Raw genomic sequence first — 12,228 nt, forward strand, 5'->3', positions numbered from 1 at the left:
ACAGATTGGAGTGGAAATTCAGTTTTAAGATCTAGTCTGTCAAATCACTGTGTTCCCAAAGCACTGTGCAACACCCAGATAGAAGAGGTAACCACCTTGATGAAGAAGCAAGTTGAAGTTAATTAACTGACTCCTAGTTGATGAGATGCCAAGAGAGTGAAGGAGGAGAGCTGAGGAGGGCGGAGAGTTACTACTACATCACTGAATGTGATATAGTAGTAAAGATCACGTTGCATGGGAAGTTTAAGAAACTGAAATGCTAAGTTATATAAAAGGTATAAAAATGGCATAGTCAGAAATAAAGAGTGACACTTAAATTATTATAAGTAGGCTTGAAACACTTTCAGAATGTGTAAAAGTCTAGAAAAAAATGTCAAAAATAATCACAATAACTTATATTTTTAGATACTTACCCTGGTAGGTATCATCCTATGTGCTTTATGTACATTAACTTATCCTCACAATAGTCCTATGATGTAGAATTGTTATTGTTATCAATATAATATCATTGACTATATAAGGAGAATGAGATAGATTTAGAACTTGCCCAAGATCACTGGACTTCAACTCAGGCAGTTAGTTGTAGGCTCTGTGATCTCAATTACTAACATACGACCTTATATATGGTTGAAGGCACTAGAGAGAGAGAAAGGAATCTTAGAGAGGGCAGCATTCTAGAGACTCTACTGAAAAAAAAAAGTATATAGCAAGGACAATTTTCTTTTTATTTGTGGATTTTTAAATTGTACGTCAAGCTGGTGTAAGCAGGAAAATGTATGTTGCACATGTGAAAGAATAGAGAAGTATAGGGAAAAAAGAAACAGGAGGGAAATGAAGGGAAAGAACTCAATCTAGAACAACATACTTTCTACTCCCACTATTATTAATATCCAAATTTAATATCAGACAAGTAGTAGAGAGAGGAACATATAATTAATCTGTAGGGCAACCAAATGAACATATTCATGCCTACCTACATTCATCATAGGTCCAATGTATATAGCATTACACAATGGTATAATGTATCATTGATTAATCTTTGCTGCAAAGGTCCAAATAAGCATAATGCAATATTGCTATTATTACACTTACCAGATGCCATCCTATGGTTCCCTATTTAGCGCTATTGCTTACTTACATTTCTTAATTAGCTTAGGGATATTGTTTCTGCTCCCAGTCAATTAAAGTGGTTTACAGAGAAAGGAAAGAATGTGTGATTAGGGCAATGCAAGAGGTAATGAGAATAGTTTTGAACTCCCTATTTTGTAAATAATACCTGCTCGTATTTACTTGTTCTGAGAAAAGTTAATGAATGTCATTAGAATCTCAGAAAGTTAAAGTCTTAGAATTTTATTACAAGAAAGAACATCTTACTACTTACTTTAGAACGCATTGGAGGAGGAATGTCTCCAGTAAGGCTGCCAGCTCACACTGTCCAGGTATAAAATGACTGATGCTTGCAAAAATGAGGGTTGTAGATATTAAGAGGCAGCATTTCACTTCATTTCATTTTGTGCTAGTTGTACTACTTGCTAAATATATTATAATATTCTAAGCACCAAAACATTAAAAAAGTCAACATCCTAAAATAACTTAGTAGATATAAGCCCCGAAAGGTTACCACTGATTTTTTCCCTTTTTGTTTAGCTTAATGGGAACTAAAATATCCTAGTTGCTATTCTTTTAGTTCGGGAGATTACGTACCTTTGGTTTCTTCCACATCTAGGAGGATTCTGTTTGCTCTGTACAAATCGCTAACGCCTCTAGGTCTTAATCTTCTCATCTCTGTAATGGAATAGATAAGATATTAAATTTCTTTTTTTCAATATTGCCTTCCAAAGACATTTTGTTTAAAGATCACTTTCAGTCGGTCCAGCTGTAGGGATGTTTTAAGAGATGTTTTGAATATTTTATGGTCAAATTTGTGCTAATGATTTATATTATTAATATCCAATTTTAGTATTCAGACAAGTAGTAGAGAAAGGAACATATAATTAATCTGCAGGACAACCAAATAAACATATTCATACCTACATACATCCATGATAGGTCCAAAGTGTATAGTGTTACACAGGCAAGCAAGGTGTTGGGAAAATGTTGTCAGAATGTTGTAAACAAATATACCTATATATATCTCATCAAAAAAGTAATTCTATTTTCCTTGAAATTGTTGTCTTGGAAGGCTGGATGGTTTATTTCAACAATTACATTACTGTTCAAAACAGTATTTAAACTCATCTTCTCGAACTGCCTTCAAAACCTGTGACACTTTTGTATGAACAGCCTCAATGATGGCAAGATTTCATTAAGGATGGGTGGATTTGGTTGTTTACAAAAGAAGACCAAGTCTCTTATAGAGTTTATTGAGTGACTCCTACATAACAACAAATAAAGTATTCCAAAATTGTTTTGAAAACTTTATGTTCAAATTTTATTACAAGAAAAAACATCTTACAACATCATTGCAACCACACACACATCTGTGCTGCAATACAATAACATTTCTATGAACAAGCTTCCCCAAGAAATTACTATGCTTTATATTTTATACATTTCTTGCTTTAGCATTTATACATCATGTATACAGATTTTTTTCTATCTAAAGAAATACTATGAATATCTGTCATAAAATAATTGTCATAATATATTGATAAATTTATCCTTTCTGGATTTCATGCATTTCAACTATATATCAACACATTGTATAACTATAGAATTATCCACAGTTACCTGCAAGGTGAGATAGATGATTTAAGATGACATTTTTCTTTCTATTCTGTCCAATTTGTGTGTGATATTTTATTTAATAGTATTTTTGAAAAGAAATATATTATTTGATAAAATTATTACTCAATGAATTACATCAAAATGTCATCTTTTTATGTGCTTAAAAGGCTTCTTATCCTCCATTATTAAGTGATAAAGGATTATAATTTGACAAAAAATGATACTAAAATGAATGATTTTAAAAGTATGTTTTAATAAAATGTAACATAAAATGCAAAGCAAATATAAAAAAGAATTCCTTTATTATACTGAAACTAAATTTTAATTTTCCAACTCACACTATGTATTTTTATATGTAGTGTATATATATATTGTTATATATATACAGACACATGTACATACACACATACATACATGCATACATACATACATTTATTACGTTTGGTTGTTTTTAGGTATATACCTTTTTTTGTCTTTCACTTTTAGTTTGCATTAATGACCACAAGATTGCTAGATCCCTAAATATTCTACATGCTTCAATATGATTTGTGTGTGTATTATAAAGCTTCTTCTAGTGCTACTGTTTTAAAAAGTTGCATTTAGTTAGTAAATCTAAATCACACTCTCAATTCTCTGCTGAATCGTAGTAGAAAAAATTCTCTGAATTAATTAATTTATTAAAAAACTAAAGATAAATTTAGTAAAACTGTATAAATGCATACTTAATGATCCTAGGAACTTAGTTATACATGGCGTATTTGAAAATAGATTTAATATTAATTGAAAAAGAAAAATACTTTGTCCATAATTTCATAGAAATGAGTTATTTTTCTTCATTGGAAAAAGAAACTTGTACTATCCTATATCAGTTGTCAATGTAAATTTACAAAGTAGTATACAGAAAACTATTTTAGCATTTATGTTATTCATTAAATAACTATTAAACACTGGTCAAAAACCACTGAGGAAATAAAGATAATGGATAATATATCAGTCATTATTCCCCTCAAGGGGCATACATTCTATTAGGGAATACCAAACTGACATGAAAATAATTATAATACAAATAAAAATGTCATCTATACTATTATAAATACTCATGCAAGTTCTATAAAAAAGATAAATAACAATTTCATCTGTGGGTAATAAAGAAAAGTATTTGGGGAGCAAGCCATTTGGTTATCTATGAAGTTTACTCCAAAGGTCTGTTACCAATTACTACATAAAAAACTATCTCCAAATTTATCAACTTAAATACACATTTATTATCTCACAGTTTCTGGAGACCAGGAATCTGGGCACAGCTTAACTGGATTCTCTGTCTCACATTCTTACAAAGATGGCAGTCCAGGGTCTGCTGTTTCATCTGAAGCCTCAACTAGGGAGGGATCAATCCATTTGCAAATTCACTCAGCCTTTGTTGGTAAGATTCAGTTTCTCAGAGATGGCTGGACTAAGGGTCTCAGTTTCTTGCTGGCTGTTAGTCAGAGCTCACTCTCAGTTCCTTGTGATGAGAGCCTTTCCAGCATGGAAGCTTACATTTTCAGAGTGTAAAAGCCAAATAAGGCAATAAAGAGTGTGCCAGCAAGATACAAAGAAGACACATTTTTTTAACCTGATAGTGACATCCCCATCCCCTTTGCTGTATTCTCTTGTTTAGAAGCAAGCCACTAGTTGCAGCCTGTTCTCAAGGGGAAGCGTAGTTGCACATGGATGGGAATACAGGGAGTTGAGGTTATTGAGGGCCAACTTAGAGCTCTACTTACCATAGAAATTAGTAAAAAAGGCTTGTAGACATTCCATGGAAGAAAGAAAAGGATACAAATTTTCAACTATATGTATTACAACTTTATTGGGGCACTATCCATTTGGATTGATCTTTGGAGTTGAATTTAGAAGTCTGCTAACTAAAGTATTTTTATTTTGAAGCTAGTTACTATCTAAGTGAGTCATTAAGAATTTCTTTTGACCTATGACCATACTATTGAGGATAACTACTATTCTTTGAGTATTTATTACATACCAATCACTATGCATTTGTGATCTCATTTAACTGCAATAATCTACTTATAAAATGAGTACTGTATTTAAAGAAGAAAACCTGGAAACGTTACTTAAAGGTGCTTTAATGTAAAATATATTGCAATAATGAAAAAAACCAAACATGTCTTAATGCAATGGAAATTTATTTCTTGCTTACGTAACATTCTAAGGTTTACCCAGGCTGGAAAGTATGGGGATAAGGTTGTGCTTAGGCTGATGATGTATCTGCTATCATCACTATGTGGCTTCAAAGTTTGCTGTACAAATTTACTTAGAAGTATAGAGCAATTTAAGTAGTCAGTTCTTCTGAGCCTAGACTGAAAGTGACACACATCATTCTACTTAGATTCCTTTTGTTAAAACTACATCGTTTGTCTCTCCCTTATGTCAAAGAAAGTTTAGAGTTGTAATCTAGGTCTATGGCCTAAGAGGGAATGGAAAATGTATTGTGGTTGAATAAGTGGCAATTTCTGCCATAAAGTAAAAATCAAGACTCTGAAATGCCCTGAGATCATTCAGGTTGAAAAATTGCACGTGTTAGTTATGTGTCTGTGCTCCGAGCATTTTAAACTCCAGGTTCACAAGGAAACAGCCCAAACCACAGAGCAGAGTTGAGGTTATTGAGGGCCAACTTAGAACTCTGCTTACCACAGAAATTAGTGAAAAAGACTTGTAGACATTCCATGGAAGAAAGAAAAGGATACAAATTTTCAACTGCCTCTACAAACAAATAGCGTATAAGAATGTCGTGTGTTTAGTCCTACCTTAGGATGAGTTCCATTTAAGAAATTTTGTTCAGCCATTCATTTCAACCTGAAGCTGTCTTTAAAAAGTCTTTAATAAACTATAAGGAACCTTCTAGTTGCAAGAGTAATTTAAGAGTTCTTAGGGCATGGGTCAGTATATGTGGGTGTATAGGAGAGCCGAAAAGGCTTAGCACGTTTTTCCCATTCATGATATCAAATATAGGCCATGGGGAATTTCATGGGCCTGATTTTGGGATCTTTCACTGTACTATGCTACCACCTGTGACATATGTTTAAATCAAGGACAAGGACAGAAATACCAGTAACTTTCTGTGTCCTCTCTTAACTTTGTAATATTTTCAGAATATGATTTCTTTGGATCTTTTTCTTTTTCTAACACCTCCCATGAGCATAAACCTACCTTGCTGATGGTTGATTTCCAACATTATAATAATACACTTCATCCCTTCTTCAGAAGAGGCTGTATTAGGCTGTTCTTGTGTTGCTGTAGAGAAATACCTGATACTGGGTAAATTATAAAGAAAAGAGACACTAATGGAAGGCATGTACAGATATTGACTATACGTGTCTTCACTAATGTCTATACATGCCTTCCTTTAGTGATTCATTAATCATATTTTTTTACATCCAAGTGTAATCCAGTAGCCTTATTTCTGTGTCCCCGTGCTCACTGAAAGCATAGTTTTAAGCCCTCCAAGTTCACATTTACCTATTTAAGTAGTCAGCAGTCATAGACTTATGGTCATAAAGATCAGAGAATTGAAGTATATGTGATAGAATATATCCTGCTGACAACGAATTTGCCTACTTTGTTATTGCCAAGAACATGAACAACTCACTATACTTCTTTATCAAAAATGCCTTTTTAATGGCTCCAGTGGTTTTCACTCCCACTAACACTCTACATTGGTGTTGTTACTGTTAGAAGTTGAGTAGATATAATAAGACTCTCTGGTGGAACTTGAGGATTCATCGTGGAGAGATCCAAAGCTGTACAAAGCATTATGTAACCACGATCAGGCCAAACGGGTGATCATCCAGGAGGATCATCTCCTCTTTGACTCTCTAAACATACCATCTTGCCAGAATTCAACTACTCAAAGTTATGTAGGGCATCGAAGTTGAGCCATGTGACTCCTGTTATACCCATCCAGATAGGAATCTATGCAATATTTCATTGCCTCTTACTAAGCTTCCACAATCTACTCTTTTTTCCCATTCATTTGCCCATTTACTCAAAACAGAAAATTGTAATATTTCATACAAGATGTGATTGACTTCCAAAGATGTCATAATCAGTTTTAGTGAAAGTCCAATAAATTCAGCCCGATTCAGGCAACATAAACAATTCTGAGAATCTTCCTCTTTCTTTGAGATGAGCTAGAGACCCTGGCACCTCAGATGAAGGGACTTATGGTGGTGTTTACATTAACTTGGCCTTAATAGATTAATAATAAATTAATTTAAATTATTTAGCCTTAATATCTCGTTTCTAGCTGGGAAAACAGTCAAAGATATCTATGCAAGAATTATATTCTCTCTAGATCATAACCTCTGTGGATTTCCTCTCTAAGCTTTACCTGGCTCTTTCTTACCTGACTGGTGCACTATTGGTCCTTCTTTTTAAGTAAATTTCTTCCTTTTCTTTATAGCTTCAGACCCCGTGTTTCAGGTGTTTGTTTGTTTGTTTGTTTTAATTTGAAATTGTTTCATTTATATTGTAGATCTTTGTTCACTTCCATAACAGACTCTGGCTCTAGACCCTCCAAATTGTCTGGCCATTAAACCAGATGGCTTGCCACTTGGTGTAAAATATAAGGTTAAACTTTCCCTTTTATGTGTCTATGCAAATGCACAAAGACCAGCACAGGTTTTCATAGTGCCAGTAACTAAAAATATTCTTTACAGTCTGCATGACCCCAGGAGAAATTTCCATGACCAAAGTAAAGGAGCCCTAAGGCAGATTATCAGGGCTAGACAGGAACAAAGAGGGACATTTCCATCCAATCCCACTGTGTGCTTGTGTCAAAAACTTGATGTCTTAACAGAGAAGATTCTGCGCGCACCTCTCTACTATGCCAAAGATACTTTCTGAGCTGGACAGCACCATTACACACCATTATCCCCACCAGAACCTCTCTTTTTAAATCTATTTTGAGACTAATTTTTAAAGAGTACATCTGAGCCAATCACAAAGAGGTACAGGCAAGGCAACATTTCCTTCTATTGCGATAATTTAGCAGCAGGAAAGCCTAGCAGTATGAAAAAATTTGAATGAAATCCGCTCTGAAATAGCAATTTTTTCCAAGAAAGTAAGGACTACAGAACTTTGAAAGATAACAGGGAATTATTTGAAATTATTCTATGTGGTCAGATGATGAGGCAGTGGGAGAGGGAGACCCCTCTTCAGTACAGTAGTACATACAAAGGAGATTATATTTCATGGTGGCCAAGTGCCTAGGTGTGGTTCCTTAATAATTATATGGCCTTAGGCAGGTTATTTAACCTCACTGTACCTCAGTTTCCCCATAGATTTTTTTCGTGAGTCTTAAATGAGTGAAATCACCTAAAACTCTTAGAATGGTTTAACAGAAAACCAAACACTGCATGTTCTCACTCATAAGTGGGAGTTGAACAATGAGAACACATGGACACAGGGAGGGGAACATTATACAGTGGGTCCTGTTGGGTGGTGGGGGACTAGGGGAGGGATAGCATTCAGAGAAATACCTAATGTAGATTATGGGTTGGTGGATGCAGCAAACCACCATGGCGCATGTATACCTGTATAACAAAACTGCACATTCTGCACACGTATACCAGAACTTAAAGTATAATAATAATAATAATAATAATAAAGAATGGCTCCTGACACAGAGTAATCATTCAGCAGCTGTCACTTATTGGCATTAGATAATCAGTAACCAGACACCAGAAATTCATGTGGGAAAAGAGCCAGACTTTGGAATTAATAACTTAACGTAGATACTAACAGCACTTGCATAGGCTGTGAGGCTATGTTAGGCTGCTCTTGTCTTGTGTTGCTATAGAGGAAGACTTCACACAGCGTAATTTATAAAGAAAAGAGGGTTTTGTTTTTTGTTTTTTGCTTTTGTTTTTGAGATGAGTCAAGCTCTGTCACCCAGGCAGGAGTGCAGTGGAGCAGTCTCTGCTCACTGCAAACTCTGCCTCCCAGGTTCAAGTGATTCTCCTGCCTCAGCTTCTTGAGTAGCTGGGACTACAGGTACATGCCACAATGCCTGGCTAATTTTTGTATTTTTAGTAGAGACGGGGTTTCACCATGTCAGCCAGGCTGGTCTCGAACTCCTGACTTCAAGTGATCCACCAGCCTCAGCCTTCCAAAATGCTGGGATTATAGGTGTGAGCCAAGGCACCTGGCCAAGAAAAGAGATTTGCCCATTTGTGCCTCATGTTCCATTATTGGAGTGCAAGCATGTGGTAGTTATTTATATCCTACTGCTCAAGGTCATTGCCAAGGTCTGATTGAAAATATTCAAAAACTGCAACCTCAGGCATAAATGGGTTAATTGGCTCATGGTTCTGCAGGCTGTACAGAAAGTATGGTGCTGGCCTCTGCTTCTGGTGAAGGCCTCAGGAACTTAGGGAACTTACAATCACTGCGGAAGGTGAAGGGGAGCCAGTGCATTATTTGGTGAGAGCAGGAACAAGAGAGCTCGGGGGGAGATGTCACACAATTTTACACAACCAGATCTCATCACCAAGAGGACAGTGCAAAGCCATTCAAGAGGGATCCGCCACCATGATCCAAACACCTCCCACCAGGCCCCACCTCCAACACTGGGGATTAGATTTCAACATGAGATTTAGGGGATAAACATCCAAATTATATCAGAGGTAATCAAAAAAACAAACAAGCAAAAAGACACTTCTCAGCATGAATACTGGCAAACTATCCTGAATAGTCTTATCAATGAGTGTGAGAAACACATGTGCATTATTTTTCACACAAATACACACAGGACAGAAATGTACATACTCACCAGAAAACCTATGAAAAGAATCCACATCATAAACTAAGATGAAAAATACAGTAACTCAATAGGAAAGCAAAAGGTACTTTTGGGAGATTCACTGCGACAAACAGAAGTGTTTTGGGGGAAGCAGATCTTGTACTCATTAACGGAGGAACATGATCACTGAAAGAGAAAATGAAATATTAAACCACACAAAATAGTCTCAGATGAAATAGATGCTAAATGAATAGCTCACAGGTGTAAAAGAGAGCAGGATGAAACAAGGGATTATTGTAAAAAAAAAACCCAAAAACTAAAAATAAAATATCTAAACACATATCACCTTTAGAAATAAAGGAAGCAGAAGCAAAGTCAACACTACATAAAATTAAGTCAGTGATTAGGGAAATCTTGAGAAATTCTTCCAGAACGCAGAACATAAAGACAAAAAGAAGAAAAGACAAGAGAGGAGACTAGAAGTGTGAAATAGAAAAGAATTAAATTTCATCCATGGCCAATTGGTAGTTCAGAAAAAGGGGTTAGATTAGATTAGAAAAAGGGATTAGACCAATTGGGATAAGAGCCAGTAATCTTCCTTCTAAATTGACCAAGTGGAGTGGGAAAAAGAATAACATTTATTATCTGGAGAAAGATACAAGTCTATAGATTGAAATATTTTATTTGTGACAAATATTAAAATTAATTTTTAAAATTCTTAATGTGTATTTATTAGTTTACTAGTTCAAATTAAAAAGATGGGTTTACTTTCAAAAACAGTAACAAATTATACTGTCTTAAATATTCAAGATGGAAAATTACATATTAAAGTCTCTGAAAAATTATGCTATAATTAGATGTTTTCCAAAATTACTTGACCATAATTTTCCTTTTTTTTAAGTGACACCAATTAACATTTTCCAAAAGTAGTGTGTTAAACTGCACAGTTTAATAAACATAAACCAATCATATGTTGCAAACTTTTGGGGGTAAAAGTTACATTGAAATACCATTATGGACTTGTACAACCACCTCCCCACACAAAAACAGTTAGATCCCTACCTGTATTAGTTTGCTAGGGCTACCATAACAAAATACCATAGACTGGGTGGTTTAAATAATAGAAACTTATTTCCTTACAATTTGGAGGCTAGAAGTCTAAGATTGAGGTGTCAGCAGGGTTAGTTTCTTTTGAGGCCTCTCTCCTTGCCTTGGAGCCAGCCATCTTCCTCATGTGTTTTCACAAGGTCTTTCCTCTGAGTGAGAAGGTATGTGTCCTAATCTCCTTTTATAAGGATACCAGTCATATTGATTAGGGTCCACCCTAATGATCTTATTTTAACTTGCTTCTTAAATATCTCTATCTGCAAATACAGTCATATTCTCAGGTACTGGAAGTTTAATTTCAACGTATGAATTTGGGGAATGTAGGGTCAGTGACACAATTCAGTCTCATAATACTACCAAAGGAAAAATAAAAATTTCTCAGACTTCCAGCCAACATTAACAGCCAGAAGACATAGAACATTTTACTCAGGGTTTTGTGGAGCAAAAAAAAAAAAAACCATTATACAAGCTAGTGATTCTATACCCAATCATACTGTAGTTCATATTAGAAGACAAATTAAACAAATTTTCAATTGTATAAAAACTCAGAAGATTTACTCCTATTGCAAGATATAAAATTCAGTAATCATAAAAATTTATTATAAAATAATGTGTACAAAAATATAGCTGTGTTAAAAATAGGACTTGAGAAAGTAGATGGATGATATTAAAATAAACTGTGATTATATCTTGAATCTGAACTTCCAAAAACAAGTAAAGGGATGAATGGGGATTAAAATTATCAACTTAATACTGTAACATTCATTTTAGTTATATCAATAGGTATGACTTAATCATGATGTTTATAACTAGTATATGTATTTGTTCTTTTTCCTTAAAGGTAAACATTTGTAAAAATAAAAACAAGTATAAAACTTCCAAATTGTAAGAGAAAACAAAGAAAGCATAGTTACTCAAATCAGCTGTTCTCAAACTTTTTGGTATCAATACTCTTTCACACACTTAAAAATTATTTTTAATTTTTGTGCTCTTTTGAGATCTCAGAAGAGCTTTTGTTTATGTGGGTTATATATAAACAATTGTCATACTAAAATGAAAACTGAAAAATTTTAACACACAGTAATAGACAAATACACATTCCATCCACAATTGGAACAAAGACATCATTTTTTGTTATGTAGCCTCTGGAAAACTCAGTGTACGCCTATGAGAAAATGAGAGTCAAACAAGGCAAATGTGTTAGTTTTATGAAAATAGTTTTGGCTTTGTGGATCCTTGAAAGGTTCTTGGGGACTCTCAGGGGTTTCCAGATAATTGGTTGAGAACTACTGATTTAAATACAAAGTAAAAGAATAGGACACACCAATAAATACAACATGAACTTGAAAAAAAAAAGACTGAACTTTATCTTAAAGAGACATTATAAATAAAGATTAAGAACAAAAATAAATTCACTTTTGATGTAAAAACATCTGTAGTTTGGTCTTCTCTTTTCTTCTTCTAAAGAGACTGGTCTTACTAATGCACCCATGGTCTCTGTTTTCCAAAATTTAAAGGGCAGCTTTCAGGCATAATGTTTTCAGACTGCCAGTGACATTCCCCAAAACATACCCTTTCATAAACGTAATTTC

The sequence above is a fragment of the Macaca mulatta genome, chromosome 3 (assembly GCF_049350105.2).
Source record: "Macaca mulatta isolate MMU2019108-1 chromosome 3, T2T-MMU8v2.0, whole genome shotgun sequence".
In the NCBI taxonomy this organism is placed as follows: Eukaryota; Metazoa; Chordata; class Mammalia; order Primates; family Cercopithecidae; genus Macaca; species Macaca mulatta.